Here is a 19,220-nt window from a genome sequence, read left to right on the forward strand (position 1 = left end):
AAAACTGAGAACCTGCAGACCACTGGCACATTCTCCTGCAGATTAGGAAACTTAACGTTTGTAAACTGATGATCTGGAAATCATTCTTTCTGTTACACTTTGGAATGCCATTATGTACCCCCAGGGAAATATCTACCCCAGGTTGAAAACAGGTGGGGTGGGTGAAAAGGGTTAACACCCTGGTCTTGGAGATATATAAATGCTAACTACAGAATGGTTGAGAAGTACCTGAGAGACAGATGCTTAGCAATGACATTCAGAGTATGTTTGTGGAACCATTTATCATTCCAGAGATTCTCAGGAATATTTGGTGATAAAAACTGGATTTCTTTCAGTCAATATGATGGAATGCCAGAGTGTTTGAGCGTGTAATTGAAACAGCACCTGATTTTTAAATAAAGGAAAAAGTTGTTTCCATTCTCTCAAGCACCCAAAAGCAACAAAGAAGAAACACAAATGGTAACTCCATTCTGATAAAATATTTTGATAAAATATCTGTGACTCTAAACACAATATAAGAAGTGGGGCTGCCATATGCACTAAAGATAAAATTGGGGTGTGGGAAGATACCAAGTCAAAACGCATGTGGCTGCAAATGAGAAAAAAGGCAAAGTAACCACTTTGGAACATACTTAAGTACATAAAAGAAGAAAAACACATTGAAAAATATACCATATTCTGAAATAGAAAAATATATTTAACAACATTAAATGTATCAATGTCAGCACTTTCTTAATCTGTATTTTTATACAATCCCAACGAAACTACCAATAGAATTTAAAATTAGACAAGCCAACTATAATGTTCCTATGGGAGAAAGAAAAATCAATAATCAGGATCCTAAAAAGGGAAAGCATTGAGGAAGAAATGCTCTAGGAGATAGTTAACCACAGTATAAAGCTAAAATAATTAAAACAGTCTGGTGCTAGTACACAGACATATCAGTGAAACACATTAGGAAGTCCAGAAACAGACCCAAAAGATTTTTTTAATGATACAGGAATTATAATAAAGGTGAATTTTCAAATTGGTGAAGAAAATATAGATAATTCAATAAATGGTGTTGGGCCTTCTGAATAGTAAAGCAGGAAAGACTAATTAAATTACATTGTAGGAAAAATCCAAATTGAGAAAATATTTAAATTTTAAAACCAAAACCATAAAAGCTCTAGGAAAAAAAAAAAATGGAAGAACATTTTTAAAGTCTCAAAGTTGGAAAAGTCTTTCTACAGGTGAAAAAAAAACCCTAAAGTCGCAAAATGCTGACAAACTCTGTAACAATAAAAATGTATACATGGAAAAGCCACCATCTATCAAAAGATAAATAACAAACCTGGAGAAGTGGTTCCAAACCACATTGTATTCGAAAGCCTAATTTCTTTCTTGTAGAAGAAACAAAGACGACGACCAAAGGAAACAAGAATGAACAAAAGATATCAAAAGATAGTTCACAGAAAGGAAAATCAAACGTTTCTAAAAATTAAGAGGTATTCAACCTCATTTCCAATAAGAAAAAATGCTAATCAAAACTACAAGAAGCTCTGAGTTTTCACCTGCCACGTCGACAATGAGCAGAAAGTTTGAGAACTCACCGGGCATCTCCGCGAGGTGTCGAGCGTCTTCCGACTCCAAGCCCACCTTTCCAGACTCTGCGACGCCGGAACTGGGACACACCGCGTTGCCGCTACGCAGACGCCCACCCGCCGAGGCTCTGCCGGCAGGAGAGACGCCTCCACACTGCAGGCGAAGACGGACGCTGAACGCGGAAGAAGGGACTAGCTCCGCCCCCTCCGCTTCCTGTTCCGGTCCGCGTGACCGAGCAACTCCTTTCACCTGAGGCGTGGGTGCTTAAGCTGCTGCGGCAGCTGAATCCAGTTTGCCTTTTTTCCGAAGCTTGCAAGTCAGCCTGACCTTCCCCTTCTCAGTGAGCCATCACTTACCAATTAGCGTTCCCTCCTCAGAAGCCTGGTCCGGGCCCATGGAGTCCCTACGCCAAGCTCACCGCACCGGCTGAAGAAAATCCTGCTCCAAACAGGTATGCATTTCAGTACTGAGGGCGCCCTCCTCTAAGCCGCCAAGTTGTAATTCTTTCAACCTCTTCACTTGCTCTTACAGCCTAAGAGACGGCAGCTGATTTTCGCTGTTGCTCTGTGTCTGATAGTTAAGTATTCTCTTCATAATTCTCTTCTTAATAACTTTATACTTACTTAATTTTTTATATGAACCTGTTTAAATAATTGATTTGGATCTTAACTGGTATGGTGGTCCCAGGTTTGAAGACACAGGCAGCTTCTCACATTGTTGGCGAGAGCGTTAATTAATACACACACACCCCAATAAAGATGGCAGTTGACCATTTATTTTACACCTAGGGATTTATCACAAATGTACTTATTTGTGTGTAAAGTACTGTGTATAAAAGGAAATTTATTGTGGCTTCGTTTATAAAAGCAAAAGATTGAAGGGGAAGTTAAAAGATAGTAAGGGAATGTTAAGTAAATTACAGTGTATTCATTAGTGAAACACTTCGCAGAAATTAAATTTTTTTTACTTTATATATTACCAGATTATTTCTCTGTTCCAATTTGATAATATCAACATGATTTATTCCAAAATTGATATGATATGTACTCAATGGTGATTTTTCTTTCAATTGTTCTAGTATAGAGGAGGTTCTTTGTTGGTGCCTTCCTAACAACAGCTTATATCTGGAATTTATGTTTTTTATACCCATTTACATGCAGTGATAAAGACTGAAAATAAATGCTGGCAGCTAAAGACACATTTTTTCCCGTCCTTCCAACATTCACCTGCACCTCAACTCAGGATACCTAACTGATCAAGGATGAGTGATGTTGTAAAGGTGACACAGCAAAAAGGAGCCTATCTTTCTTTCCAAGGTGAGATGAAGGTATTCTAGGGAGATTTCCAGTTAATAACCTCATGTTTGGGACATAATCAGTACTTTCTCTTTAAAAATATGTTTTCAGCAGCTCACTGGAAATAATGAGTTCGTATTTCAGGCAGGAAAATATTGTCAATGTTTACCTTGATGTCACTTTCAGACCCTTGATATGAATCCTAGGCACAGGCCAGCTGGAATCTGGATAGTTTCTAGCATGAGGGAGGATTAAAAATAACTTTTAAAAAGCTCTATGCTATACCAATATGCAGCGATCTCCAAGATATTGGTAAGTGCAAAAAGAAAAGTGTGAATCAGTGTGTTTTTATGCTTCTGCTTCCATTTTTTTAATTAAAAATATATGTTTGCATAGAAAATTTCTGGAAGGACACACAAGAAACTGGTTGCCTAAGGAAGAGGGATGAGAGAGAGACTTAAATTTGCTGTTGACCCTTTTGGGCCTCTTGAATTTTGTAATATGTACATATATGTATACCTATACTAAATAAATGTAATGCAGAAAATCTTTAAAATATCAAATGGTGGTGATCAGGAAAAATGGGGCATGAGAGGACAGTCATGTCCCAGGTCCTAGGTGAGTCCCTGGGATGCACCCCACTAAGTGAGGGTCCTTGGCTTTGCACAGGAAGGAGTTCAAGAGTGAGCCATAGTGGAGTAAAAGTAGATTTATTCAGAGAGATGTGCACTCCATGGGCAGAGTGTAGGCCATCTCAGACCAGAGAGACCACAAGGCAGGGGGTTGGGGTGGGTGGGGTTAGTTTAAAGTAAAAGTAGGTACACACTCCATATACAAAATGCGGGTCATCTCAAAAGGCAAGACAAAGGCCACGAGGTGCAAGGTTGTTAGTTTTTATGGGCTCAATAACTTCATATGCTAACAAGCTGGAGGATTATTCCAACTACTTTGGGGAAGGGGCTGGGATTCCCAGGAATTGGGGCATCACCAATTTTTTAACCTTTTATGGTCAGCCTTGAAACTGTCATGGCACCTGTGGGAGTACCATTTAGCATGCTATTGTGTTACAATAAGCTTATATTGAAGCTCCAGTTTAACAAAACCTGGGAGATGAATCTTCCACCATCTTGGTGCTAACTGCTGTGTCATTCTTTTAATTTGCCCTGCCCATTTCCCTCCTGTCTCAGTGGGAGTAAGAAATATAGAGGATTTTCTGGTTCAAAATTGCAAACTTTGCAAAAATGATCATCTCTCTGTCTCCCAATGCCACGTTAAAAAGATGTTAAAAGAACAAAAATGATATAAATTCACAACAATCGAGAGCAGGGGGGAAGCTATTAGCAAGTGAAATATTTCTAAACATTTCTGGAAGAGAAAAAAGCAAATGAAAGATTCCGGATCTGGGCAAAAAAAGAAACCCATAGCCTGGAATAGATGAGGGAGGAGAAGGGAGCTAAGGAGCCAGGGAGGAAGAAAATCTACCCAGGAGAACCTAGAAAAACACCAAATCTGCCTCTGAAACTCTGGGAACCACAGGCAGTGGGAACTAAAGCCTGAAAACTGTTAAAAGCATCACCCCCAGCAATTCTTCCTTAGTGGGTTTGACCAGAATAGTTGGCAGATAAGTACTTTACATCCAAGCCAAAAATCAATACATAAACAATGGGCACTTTTCTAAAAGAAATTGACCAAAATAGAACAAAGGGAGCTAGTCATGGCCCCAGGGTCCCAAAGGTCTGGCGGGCCCTTTACATTGTGTTACTTAAGGATCCCCAGCCTAATTAATGGCAAGCTCCCCACACACTCATCCAAAGAAGAATGCCCACCAATAGACACACACACACACACACACACACACACACACGACTTTTTCTATAGTCTTACTTATAAATATGATGCATAACCAAGTGTCATTATGTATTTGGGAAGAAATGCAGGATGTAACAGAAGATTGAGAAAACGGAGAAAAGTAACTCTAGAGGCAGCACAGATTATTTAGGAAGCAGAAGAGAACTTAAAAAGAAAACTCCAATATCCTCAGACATTGTAATCGTATACAACGAGAAGGTGTGCATTGGGTGCCAACCTCCGGAGTTCCCTAAGTGAAATCCAAAACTGACCCCCGAACTAGGAGGGCAAGGAGAGACTGAAGAGGTAGACCACTCCAGATTGGTAGGTGGCAGATTTAATAAGGGAATTTATGCATGTGAGTCCTGTCTTGGGCGTCCATAAGATGAGTAAATCTCCACACCTTTTCACCAAAATCTTAAAAAGTTTATATAGAGGCCTTAACAGGGTTCAGTCACATATTCAGTCCAAATGGTCTCAGCAACACATTGCTCTCTCCAGGCAACATCCTTGAAAATGGCTCTGAGTGCAAGAGCAGGGGAGGGGTGAGGAGCCTCCCATTTCCCAGGACTTGCTCTTGGATTGACTGGCCGTCACATCCTCTTGATGACCTCCTCCAATAAGAGTGTTATGAAAAAGGAGCAATCGGAGAACCTCCCAAAAAGCACTTAGAAATAGAAATATATAATTGCCACATATTAATAAAGAATTGAAATATAAAGTGAAGACAATCTCTCTGAAAATAGAACCTAAACACAAAAAGACAGAAAATAAAGTCTTAAACAGATCAGCCAGGAAGTTCCAATATCCAATCAATATGAATTCTAGAAAGAAACAAAGAGTGGGTAATTATTAAAGAACTGATGTAGGAAATTACCAGGGTTAGGTGAACAGTTTTCCAGACTATGATGGTCCACTAATTGTGCAATACAATGAATGAAGACAAAAATCACCACATCTACTCAAATTCTTGAAATTTCAGAACACCAAGGGTAAAGAGATTTTCCTAAAAATTTCCCTTAGAGAAAAACAGTTCAGTCACTAATGAGGAGCAAGTTGGCATCATACTTAGCAAATCAGCATGAATTTTAAAAGAGAAAACCCTCAAAGTAATAAAGCAAAAAAAGTGTTTTTCAGCTTAGAATTTGATAGCCAGTATATCACCATCCTAAGAGTAATCAGCCCAGATTAGCAAGAAAAGATAGTTGGCTACAAAAAAAGGTACCAGTAGATCAGGCAGAGGTGAGGAGAATAAAGAGGAGCCTTTGGTTTGACAATATTGTTGCTGCTACAAAGACAATACAAGAAAAAATGCAGTTAGACCCCCCCCCCAAAAAAAAACCTAGAAGGGAAATATAATCATAGAATATAATTTGGCTCTGCTGTGAACAATATTCACAAAGTCGTAATCATGTAAACACTCCTGAGTTTCAGCTTTTAGAATCAATCTGTAGACAAAGCTCATAATTATGTTAATAGATTATAAATGCTATTCCATTTAGTGATCTGAAAATGTAGAAGAGGAAGTGAAAAGGGGAGGAAAGAAGTAAAAGAAAGTGTAGAAATACTGATTTTTTCATCCTGTAAAATGTAAAATGGAGAGTAAAGAGATACTGTGTGTGGTGTCTCTGCTGACTAGAATGAAATTAAATGTTACAAAGAAGCCAATAGACTAACTACAATGGTGATACCCCTTCATTCGAAGAAAGGAATATGTGCTGACTCCACCTCCATCATAAGAGGAAGTCTATAGATAATGTCTAAAATTGACTAAATAAGAAATAGTGATGTAAGACTTTTTTTAGAGGAATAGAGGCTACTTCCATAAAAACATAAATAATTTGAAAAGTTTAAAAGCGATTGCCTTTGTGGAGTGGGACTAGGGGTGGAATGGTAAGGCAAAGGACTGTTGCTTTTCTTTAAAACTCTTCTGCACTATTTTGTTTTTTAATTACAAGCATATGTTAGTTGGATAAAATGTAAATATATCCATTAAAATTTAAAGGAAGTGTTACTTCCCTTATTTGTGAGATTTTGGACGTTAGAGTTTCAAGTAGATGTGGGAAGTATAAACAGGGCCAGTAAATATCTTATGAGATCATTTAAACTGAAGTAATAATCTTTCAAACAACCATTTTCTTTAAGGATCTCAGTGAAAAGAATGGATAATTTGAAAACTATATTAAATTTCCTAGCAACTCACAAATAAAGCTGTCCCTACAATTCACAAAACGTTAGTGGGTTAAGATAAGGAAAAATCACTGAGTAAGATATGAGACCCACATCTGAATCTGACTCACCACATGACTTTTAGAAAAGCAGTCCTCCTGCCTGAACCCTGGTAAACTCTGCAGAGTGAGGAGGTCACTCTCACTGAGATTAGTGGATCTCAAAGGAGGTGAACCCACAGTGGGTGAGTAGATAAAAGAGTGAAGGATTTCCTGAAAAATTCAGAAACCATTTCAGTTTTCCTTGCTCTCATTCTTAGCATTTCCTCATAGAGACATCATATCCTCTTACTCATCTGTAACTTACAAAGTCTTTTATGTATTGGGTGCGCAGGACACGTTTACAGTGGGGATTCCCACCGCAGTAATCTCCTGCAGGCAGCTGCTTATCTCCTCTGTATGACAAATGTCAGAGAAAGCAACCCATTGTCAGTATCCCCTCATGTCTTGTACTGATACCTCTAGGAAGGGCCTCCTTTCTCTTGCCCTCCTTTGAGTGCCCAGTGTTTTTCCTGGTGGGTGGAGCTGAAATGATACTAGGCATCTTCCACACTAATAATTATCCCCATCATTTTGCCTCTCTGGTTCCTTATCACCATTCTCTTTTCTCTCCCTTACTCTTCTGTTGCTTCCTGCAGCTTGACGTGAATTGAGCTCCTACCAGGTGCTACTGACCGAAGGTCATCCTGCCCTGTTGACACCAAGTGCATATAATTCTGCACTCCCTCCTGCAAAAATTTAGGAGAGTGACCACTCCCCCTTGTTTTCCTGTCTCCTACCAAGATCTCTCTTTTGTTAATTCATCCTGGGTCCCCTTTATCAGTCCTAGGACCTCCTCCAGACACTGACCTCCCCCATCCTCTGAGGACAGGCCACAGCACACACTCTTTATCTCTCAGCAGAAGCCACGTTTAACTTTCTCAGAGAAAGCACAGGCTTCTAATTGATAAACACTCTAGACATGTATCCTAATCCCAAACATTCTCCCAATGCTGTATGTCCTCTTTCTTTAAGCGCAAGGCCTCTCTACCATCCTGGGCACAATTTTGAACTAACAATACATAAAATGCCACTCCAAGCATAGTGCTCCCAGAGTGCCTTTAGTTCACTGAACTCAACAGTCCCAAGAGAAAGAATACTACTGAAGCCTTACTACTAATGCACAGGAACAGAATCAAAAGATGTTCGGGATGTACTTTTTCCTTTTAACTAAATAGCAAGTATGGATCAACTCACTGCTATTCAAGACAAAGAGAAAAAGATAAAGGAGAAAATGAGTCATAAGGAAAATACTGAACACAAAGGAAGGAATAAAAGCATAAAGCACACACTTCTAAAGAGTTGCACCAGAATACATTAAACTATTTGATAACAACTTATTTGCCCTCTGGTAGAAACAAGACAAAATTAGGTCCAGGGCTCAGTGGAAGACAATCTTTTAACCTTCCCAGGTTTTCTTCTCTTTTTATTCCGTTGAAGACCTCTACTTCCTTTGTTCTCTTAATTACAAGCTTTTGTGATTAATAATACCCTTTCCTACATCCTACACTTACTCTCCTTTATCTCAGGGGAAGAGTCTAGATCTATGCTGCCCAATACAGTAGCCACTAGCCACATGTGACTATTTAAATTTAAATTAATTAAAATTAAGTGAAATTTAAAATTCAATTCCTCTGTCGCATTAGCCACATATCAGGTGCTCAGTAGTCACATATGGCTGGTGGCTACCGTATTGGACAGCAGAGTGAAGTATTTCCATGATGGCAGAAAGTTCTGCTGAACAATGCTGATTTAGAGGAATTCTCATTTCAGTCAAGGCTGTTTAAAGCCCCTTGATAATAACGGTATAGAAAGGTAACATTGCCCCAGAGAATAAAAAACTCAGAACCAAAATGTCTTGCCATTTTAGAGGTGGCTAAGACTATTGGTGCTATAAAGCAAGATGCAAGCAGTCCACACTTAAAAGACAGGCACGCTGACTTGGATGTACATGTTTATGGACACAATGAAACGGAACAGAAAGAGGATTATTGAAATATTATCAATAAAAGAAGAAGTCTGGCATATATGAGCTGAGTGGACGGTACTCAGAGGCAGGGTTGAACGGCAGCATGGCCTGATAACTTTAGGAGTACAGAACATTTTAGTACATGCCCTGAAGTCCTTGAGCCAGCTCTTTTGCGATGATCCCTGGACTCAGAGTCATAGCTGTGAAGAGGTGAGCCTGGGGGAATGGGAATAGAATATTGTAAGGCCAGCATTCTATTTCCGGTACAGACACTCACCAGCCCCAAGGCACACTATACTTGTGCAGGATGTTCACTGCACTTGGGTGTCCCACTGAGGGTGTCGGGCTGCTGGCTCCCAGTGCTCCACTCACCAAGCCATACACCCAGCATAGAGTTAATCTCTCCACCACCATTCAGACAAAAATGCCACATTGACAGATAGTGGCCCAGACAAACCCTATGAGTTTTTTTTTTTTAATTCCTCTTCTTTGAGGTCTCCATTGTATCTTCTATAAAATCAGTGTGGTAGGCTGAATAGCTGCCTGTGTCCTAATCCCTGAAACCTGTGAATCTGTTCCCTTTGCAGCTAAGTTAAGGATGTTGAGATGGAGAGGTTATACTGGTATCCAGGAGGGCTCAATGTGATGACAAAGGTTCCTATAAGAGGAAGGCAGGAGGTCAGAGAGAAGGGAAAATGCTATGTCACAGTCTCCAGAGATGGAGGAAGGAGCCACCAGGCAGGGAATGTAGACGGTCTCTAGCTGCTAGAAAAGGTGAGGAAACTGACCAACCCCAACACCTCCAGAAGGAACACAGCCCTGTGGACCCACCCATTTTAGACTTCTGATCTCCAAAATTGTAAGATAATAAATTTATATTGGTGCTGTGTTAAGCCGCTAAGTTTGTGATACTGTGTTACAGCAGCAATAGAAAACCAATATAATAAGGATGCTGGATTTTACCTAAAATCCTTTTCAATGTAAAAAATAAATTCCATAATTTTGATTCCTTATGAAAAAAAGCACATCCTATAAATTACCTTTCACTTACAAAGAAATGTGCATTTGTTGATGTCAGTGAAGAACAGAGAGAGGATTCCAGTGTCCACGGTGCATCACCTGAGGGTATAAAGGCAAAAAAGTCCTGAGAGTCTGAGGCTTTGAAGCTGGTGAGGTGTCATCCCCAGTGGGCATGCTCAGAACCGCTGCTGTCAGAGAGGATCACAGCCCCACGACTGCAGCTGGGGCTTGGTGAACCCTCCACTGTGAATCCCATACATTTGTGCCCCCCAGTCCAGGACATTAGGGCTGAAGGCCCACCATGATAGACATTGTTAATCTCTCCTCGTGACGACACAAAGTCTCACATGTTCACATCTCCAGTGTTTCCCACCACGGACTGGTTCTTATCAAAGACCATTCCCCACAAAAAGATCTGCTTCTGCCCAAGAAAGATGCTTACCTCTGTCCCCACATAGAATCCTTTCTCCAGACATCGCCTCACCATGGGCTTCCCACCCACCCAGAGCTCAACAACCCCTAAAGGGACTCAACTCTCACGGATGTGCCGCAAAGCAAGAATGGCCTAGAAACCTGGGAAAGGGCTGCCCTCCCACTCACTGCATGCCATAGACATCAGTTTTTTTCCCTCGGGAGGGAGTCTTACTAGCTTGAGCCCAGGGACCACGAAAAGAGGCCGCACCCCCAGGCAGACAGTATAGACCTGGATTGACTGGTGAAGATCATTGGTTTCCTTAGTTGTGCTCATCTGGTTTCATAGGATTTCTCTTTTCCCCTTTCCTCCCTCCTCCCCTCCCCCTCTTCCTTCCCCTCTTCCTCCTCCTTCTTCTCTCTCTCTCTCTCTCTTTCTCCCTCCCCTCCCCCCTCCATCTCTCTGTTATGAGAATGCAGAAGCTTTTTGTACCTATGTCTGTGGAAGGAAATAAAAGGCAGAAATAGGGAATTGAATTATCTTACTATATTTATCGAGGAAAATACTGGAAACTAGAGACTTATTCCACCTCCTCACCCCACAATTCTGAGTGTTCTCAGCTCCACTCACCCTCTCCTGAGCCCACATAAAGCTTTTCAAAGTCACAGCCCGATAGACCTGATCTCGGGCATAGGCTGGGGCTGCAAGTAGACTGCTGGGCGAAGCCTGGGTGGACTGATGAGCACTGGGAAACAGCGAGAGCTTTGCCAGCTTCACTCTTCCTGTTGTTGTTCGCTATGGTGAGGATTCCATGGCTGAGTTCTCAGGATCTGCGTGTCTCAGACAGCCTTGACTCCAGATACCAGCTGATGTGTGAAATATTTTTCAAAATTGCCTCTGTAGGTTTTGTTTGAGGGGAGGGTGGGGGGGATGGCTAAAGGAACAGGATCATTTCCAAGCTGGGAAAATGACCATTTTTTTTATTAGAAATTTCAGGCATTCCTGGGGCTCTAAATCTCTATGGTCATAATTGAAAACTTGGGGAAAATTCATTCTATCTACCAGTTTACAGGAATTATTCAATATATTAAAAAGCTTTTTTAACCCCAGCATTATTTAGAGAGGTAAATATTCACTCTGTCTACTGATTCAAGCCAGAAACCTTTCAATTGCTTTGTGTTCCTAACCTGGTCAACTCCTCCCCCTTAAGCACTTCTCAGATCTACCTGTGTCTCCAGCACTACCTCCTTAGACGTACACCAGCTGCCATATCTCCCACCTGTATTTCTGACAGCCCTCTTATTTGTGTCCTCGCAGCTCCCCATGTCCCCCTCCAAAGCAGTTTTCACAAAGGAGCTGGAACAATCATTCTGAAACAAAAACATCAACTCTCACAATTAAAGCATATTATTAGCTCCCTGTGTTTTAATTTTCCAGTCATAATAGGGAAGTAAGAAAAGAAAAAAATGAGATTGGAATGGGTGTGAAGTAGCCAACCCCCTTAACTCTAAAGACCTTCACGTGCATGGCTGGCTCTTCACTGATCAGAGCCATGTTTAATCCTCCAGCCTCATTTCTCTCCACACCGCACCTTGACCCCCAGCATCACAGGTTGTTTGATCTTTCAATTCTTAAAACATGCTGGTGTCTCTTTTGCCCCCAGTGTTTGCACATGTTGTTCATTCTGACTGACCTACCAGCTAACTCTCTTTTTCCAATCTCAACTCAAATGAAACATCCTCAAAGAATAACTTCTGTACCTCCCACCTTTAGATAAGGTGACTCTCCCAAGTTTATCAGCTGTGTCGTTGTTGGCTGTTGACTTGTGCTTATTGTCCACTACAACAACATCCTTGAAGATGGGGATAAGGCACTATTATGTATTATGTCACGTGCACTATTATGTTCTCAGTGCCTAGACCGGAGCCTGCTATATAGTTAGGTGTAGATCAGTACTGAATAAATAATGCAGGGATACCCCCTGAGGTAGTAATTTGCTATTGCTGTTCCTGAACGTATCCTATTCTAAACAAGTAGCATAAAGCTTCCTTGTGGCCGGGGAAGGTTTGTAACAGCAAGCAACCAATGCTGTTGGAAATAATCTCTTATTGAACACGTATTCATCAAAACCCTGATCTCCTGCAGAGCTCATGCTGGGAGCTGAGAGAGGTAGACCCGTGGAGGCATCCATGGAGAATGAAAAGAACCCCAGGCTAGGAGGAGGGTAAAGACTGGTAGGTCCAGTGTGTATCAGGGACCCTGGCTCCACTATCTGGCAGCCCTCTGGAGAGGGAGCAGAGTCTCTGAGAGGATGGTTGCAAGGTATACATCTAGTATATATCTACGTCCTTAGGACTCCCAACCTGGACCAAGATGCCTGTGGTCTATGTGACAGCAGTAGCAGAGTTGCAGACTTCACGGTCCAGGAGATCTTGATCAGTGGCCGTCTCCACAGTACCCAGTGGGTCTTCCTGATTTATGAGTGTTAATGTAAGCCTTTTGGAACCTTTACTTGACCTTGGATCATTAGAAAGGGAACCCCAATAATGACCCAGTTAGAGTGTTTAGTAACTTTATGGGACATAAGCCCAGAGACTTATTTAATTTGATTTAAAGCAAATAGAGATGTGGCATTACTTGCTCACCTGAGTTTATTGAAAAAGATTTATATTCACTACATAAATGGATGGCTTAGTGATTTATACTACATCTATGTGATGGATGAAGTAATAAGCAGTCATTCAAACTAACAGTGGCATACCCAGAGAGAAATAAGCCTCACAATGACAAAGTTCTATCAATGGTTCTTATTACCTGTGTTATTCTCTCTGGACACCATTATTTTAACCTAAAAATCTGGATCCATTCTGTCAAGCTCTCTTAATACAAGAATACCTGGAAGATCTTCATCAAAAATCTTTAGAAAAATAACAGATGAGTCCACCGACAGTGACTGAACCCACATTCTATAATGAGAACAATATGTTTATTGATTATAATTACTTGGCCTTCTGGGTTAGACCACGTGTAATGATTTGCCTCTCTGTTTCACCTCACTGAAGAATAGGAGAACCCTTAATCCCTAAAAGGTAATGAACTAATGTCTGTTCTGGTCACATCTAGATGCTCTTTCTTCAGTCCCCAGATATTCCAAACCCCATGCGATTTGGTTTACTTCTTTATTTGATGACTTGGTTATCAAGTCTCAGTAGGTGCTTATGCACCTGCTCAAAAGAAAGCCTGGGAGTGCTCATTCTCTATCGATTTTTTTCTGCAACATCTGGTTTTTCCCAGACCTCATCAACCTGGGAAAGAGAATTGAGTCACACTATCTGAAAGCCTTCTTGGCCCTTCCCTTAACCCCAGAGTTACGTTCAGTTATGTTGGAGGGTCCATGGTGGTGCTCATAGGAGTTTACTCTCCCCTTGGACTCACTGTCCTTCACTTTTCTGCAGCTCACAAACCCTCTCTCCTTATCACTGCCAGCACTGCTCTCTGTGAAAAGCCCAGTGTTTATTCCAGGGATGCTATCCCTAGGGCTTCTGAAGCCACCCTTACCATGTGCCAAGGTTTGGTGCTCTCTCTTCAGTCCTCAAGGCAGCAACGTTTTGCTCTTTTCCCATGAAATAGGGGAAATTGATCTCTACCCAGTTCAATGGAAGACCAAATCTGCTTTGATTGTCCTCCCTATCTGGATGAGTCCTTCAAAATTACAGCTTAGTTGGCTTCTGCCTATCACCCCAAATCTCCAAGATGCTCAAGAATGGCTCAATGGGGCCGAACAGGAATCTGACATACATACTAAACTATCCTCCCATCTCCAGTTTTTCCCCAAATATGCCAAGCAAATGCCATCTCTTCTCTGTAAAACCGATAGTCCTCAGGCAGAATAATTCCTGCTGGTTCTTCCTCTATTTCATTAGACATGTTCTAATCCCATTTTACAGCCTCTGCTATGTAAGAAAGCTATAATTTGCTCTAATTTTACATTAGACCACTTGTTTTTATTTCCCTAGTCCCAACTTTCTATCCCTGACTATTTCTAAACCACAGGCACAAAAGCAAGATATCTTCTCTGACAACCAGGATCCCCAAGATTTACATAAAGTTTTAGTTAAGAATTGCAGACAATTATGGTTTTCTATCTTCTAACCTTCCTGTGGAACGTTCTAAAGCTGTGATATGAACCCTTCTCTTGCATTGTCCATATTGTCCTCTACTCACAATTGGACGAAGTGCAGTGATCTAAAAGTGACGTCTCAGAGCCTCAAGACTTTCACTGTAAGCTGACCACAAAATATTGACTCATTTATGTTAAGCAGCAGGTCCTGCTCATTATCATTTTTTTCTCAAATATTCCCCACCAGGAAAAAATGTATTTGTCCTCAGGTTTTATTCAAAATATCACCACCCCTGAATACATCCTTGACCTGCATTTCATTCACAGTTTTTTCCTCCCTCATTTCAAAGGACAAATAAGCCCCTCTATTAGTTCTTAACTCCTCTAGGTCATTATTTACTGATCTGTTACAACACATATCTCACTGGAACATAGTTATTGGTGTGTTTTCCTCATCTGTGTGCTACAGTGACCAAGGCTCCGTCATATTCATTCATTTCTTCAATCCATTTATTCAGCAAATATCTTATTTCACTTTATGCCAGACAGTGTTATCAGCCCCCTACATCAAGAGACATTAACTGACTAGTTTTTGTCAGAGCAAAGAGTAAGAGATAGTTAATAAATAAATAATTGCCCCAAACCTCCAAATAACAGTCTTCCGTCCTTTGGTTGCTTCTTCCTAGTTTTTCTGCCCTGACACTTCAAGTGGTTCTGCCAGTCTATCGTGCTTCTCATCTCTTCAAATCCCTTAGAGTGAAAGACCACAAAAAAAAAAAAATCTACTTGTATGAAAGGACACTGGGTTTGGTAGCTCCAGTTCTGGTTCCCTGAAATTCATATTCCCAAGAGGCTCTCTATTGCCACTGCCTAGTGATCTCAGAGCTCCCTCTCTCCCACTTTTGACTAAACCCCCTAAAATGGACATAAATCGTTCCCTCAATTCTCCATAACTAAGCCCATACTGTTATATTTAGGAGAACACTACTGAATTCTCAAAGATAACAAAAAAAACCCTCAAAGTTATTAGATCTGGTTCCTAATTATGACTGTTCTCAGAGCCTACAGGTTCTGGCTTCTGCTCTTTGAATGGCCTCAACCTATTTCTGTGATACTGTGATTTATAATAAGAAATACATAATTGGTTTTGTTTTATCTCTGGCACAGAGCACCTAAAACCCTGCAATTTCCTGATGTGAACAGTAAAGTTGTCTTTTGTTATGTTAATAAGGTGAGTTTTTGGACCCCCACCTAGGGATGGGGGCTAGTTGCCAGTGGGGCTAGAGTGTGATTAAAGGGTTGACACTTCCAGTCCCACACCTTGACCTCACGGGTTGGGGAAGGAACTGGGGGTTGAGTTCAGTCACCAATGGCCAGTGATTTAGTCAATCATCCCTATGTAATGAAGCTTCCATAAAACTCCCAAAGGACTGGGTTCAGAGAGCTTCCAGTTTGGTGAGCACATGGAGATTGTCGGGGAGTGTCATGCCTAGAGAGGGCATGTCCTTCCCCGTGCCTTGCCCTGTGCATCTCTTCCATTTGGCCATTCTGAATTATATCCTTTTATAATAAACCAGTGAACTAGTAGTTAATTTGTTTCTTTGAGTTAGGTCAACCACTGAAGCAAATCAAATTTAAGGAGGAGGTCGTGGGAACCTCTGATTTATAGTCAATTGATCAGAAATGCAGGTAACAGCCAGGACTTGTGCTTGGTGTCTGAAGAGGGCTGGAGGAAGTCTTCTAGGACTGACCCCTTAACCTGTAGGATATGATGCTGTCGCCAGCTATAGTTCAGACTTGAGCAGAACTGAGTTGAATTGTGGGACACTCAGCTGGTGTCCAGAGCATTGGTTGTTGGTGTGGGGAACCCCTCTACCATGCACACATTGGAATGGGATCTAGGAACCCAAGAAGATCTCCCAACTCAAGGGATACCCTCAGGCAAGAACCAAGGAATACCCTAACACATTTCTATCCTCCCCTAAGTCTAGGCCAAAAGAGCAAGGGCCTAAGGTAGGAATGAGTTCCCTCTCCTTCCTGCTAAGCTCCACCTTCATCTTCCTGTGAATTAAGATTATCCTCTTGGGGGGAGGTGTAGCTCAGTGGTAGAGTGTCTGTTTAACATGCATGAGGCCCTGAGTTCAATTCCCAGTACCTCCATTAAACAAACAAACATAAAGTAAGTAAATAAAATAAACTGAATTACCTCAGTCCCCCTCCAAAAAAATTTTTTTTAATTATCCTCTTCCCATAATAATTGGCACTGGAAATACCTAGACGTTTGTGGGAGAATCAAGATTCTACTTTTGTGTGGGTCTTACCTATGGGTCCAAACTCCAAATATAATCATAGCACATGATAGCAGCACTGTTTACAATAGCCAAGACATGGAAGCAACATAACCATCCATCAACAGATGACTGGGTAAAAAAGTTGTGGTAAGAGAATAGTACTCAGCCATAAAAAGAATGAAATAATGCTATTTGCAGCAACATGGATGGAACTGGAGATTGTCATACTAAGTGAAGTAAGCCAAAAAGAGAAAGACAGATATCATATGATACCACTTACTTGTGGTATCTTAAAGAAAAAAGAAGAAGAAAGAGAAAGACACAAATAAACTTATTTACAAAACAGAGATAGACTCACAGACTTAGAAAACAAACTTATGGTTACCAGGTGGGCGAAGGGAGTGGAAAGGGAGAAATTGGGAGTTCAGGATTTGTAGATTCTAACTACTATATATAAAATATATAAACAACAAGATTCTACCGTATAGCATGGGGTACTATATTCAATACCTTATAATGGCCTGTAATGAAAAAGATTATGAAAGGAATATATATGTATTATATATATGTTGAATTGTGGGACACTCTGGGAATTGTGGGAATCACTCTGCTGTACACCAGAAGTTAACACAACATTGTAAATCAACTATACTTCAAAACAAAAACAAACCAAAAAAGTATTCTTAAAAAAAAATAGCCCAATCTCAGGACAAGAAATAAGTATAGCAGGGTGATAGGGGAGGGTATTTTCCTTATACTGTTAACTCCTGTGGGCTGCTTCTCCATCCCAGCTGGTTATTTCTATTTCCCTTCTCTTGGCCATTAATCTTACTTCTTATGTATACCCTGCCCCTTGACTGTTGGCTCACTTCAGACTAATTTTCTCAGCTTTGGCTTCAGAACACCCAACCCAGAGCACTTTGCTTGTACACACACAAATAAAGCTTAAAACAGATCAGAGTAAGCATATATCCCTCAGGAGACCATGGATTGCATCCTGAAGCAAAACTGCCACAAATATGAAATGTCTTACCAGTTTGGTGTTTTAGTCTAAAATGAGTGCATATTTTCACTCTAATTTCTATTATATTGATTTTTTTCATATTCATTTTAGGTTTTAAATTGCTCAAAATTGCATTAAACAACCCGACCGTGTCCCACCTGTCTTGCTGCCCAGCAGGTGAGAAGTTGATGTACTGAGCGTGTCACTTTTAATATCTGGACTGAATTGAACTGAACTGACACTTGATAAATCAGATTCGGCAACCAGGTGATTGCTCTTGTCTGTCTTGCTATCATAATATTTCAAGAGTCTGGGCTCACTCATGTGGATACAGGTAGAATCAGCTTTTGGTGGTGGTGGGTTTGTGTTTTGTGAGGAGAGAGGCTGTATTTGTTTTAATGTTTGATTATTATGTCAAAGTGATCATCTAAGTGAGATACCAGAAAACTGCCAATGATGTGCCAACATTTACAACTTGTACTTGGTGGAAATTTTGATTAGCATATTTTATTACTGAGAAATGAAATAACTTTTGTCATTTTTTTCAGCTAAAACACCTGCTGGTCCACTGACCAGTTCATTTTACTGTTTTAGGAAAATGCTTGCCAAAGAAATTTGTCTTCAACAAAGAAAAGTAGTAATGATGTTGTTCTTTATTTTACCACCAAAGTTATAATTTTTTAGTGGTTTATTTTACTACCTACGTTATAATTTTCATTACATCCACATGAATAGAGAATTTCAAATGAGTCAGTCTCCACAATCAACTTTCTTTAATCAATCTCAAAGATCATCTTCATTTCAGTATGCTTGTTATATGCCATAAAAATTTTAACAGTTTTGCCTTACAGTTATTTATTGAGAATATGCAGGCTCTTACAAATTGCTAAATAAGTCAAGTTTGTGGCCCCTCTATCAATTATTAAGATAAGAATTTAATCAATTCACCCTTTCTAGATACTTATCCTTTCTGAAAATATCTTTTTTTCTATACAATTAAATAATAAATCAAGCTTTAATTTGTAAACTCTTATCAATACCTTCTCCAAAGAATTCAGTATAAATGTATATGGCTGGTACAAACAATAACAAAACTTTCAAAACAATTTCCTGGTTTATAATAAATTTCCCTTTGAAAATAACTTTTATTAAAATTGAAAACTTAACTGAATTTTTTAACTTAATTATTCAGAGGGATAACTTTCCCCTTCCCAAAATTTCCCAAGTATGACAAATGATTGTGCAAAGAATATAGCCAAACCTAAATTTAAAAGGTTACTTTTAGTTAAATAATTTTGAAAGCAAAGCTATAAAAAATATTTCAAATTTTTACAGGAAAAAAATTATATTTTGGGAGACAAACACATGTAAATATTCTTCCTAAGATTTAGAATGGAACCTCCAAAAGTTA

At 40.1% G+C, this 19,220-nt stretch overlaps 1 long non-coding RNA gene across 1 annotated transcript; it reads left to right on the forward strand.

Annotated features, from left to right (window-relative positions):
- Nucleotides 1-1,902: 1,902 nt before the first annotated feature.
- LOC116148204 (uncharacterized) lies at nt 1,903-18,074 on the forward strand. Its single transcript, XR_004131742.2, has 3 exons — nt 1,903-2,035; nt 2,745-2,900; nt 17,921-18,074. It is a non-coding gene; the product is annotated as an uncharacterized LOC116148204 (long non-coding RNA).
- Nucleotides 18,075-19,220: the final 1,146 nt, after the last annotated feature.

The sequence above is a fragment of the Camelus dromedarius genome, chromosome 23 (assembly GCF_036321535.1).
Source record: "Camelus dromedarius isolate mCamDro1 chromosome 23, mCamDro1.pat, whole genome shotgun sequence".
Lineage (NCBI taxonomy): Eukaryota > Metazoa > Chordata > Mammalia > Artiodactyla > Camelidae > Camelus > Camelus dromedarius.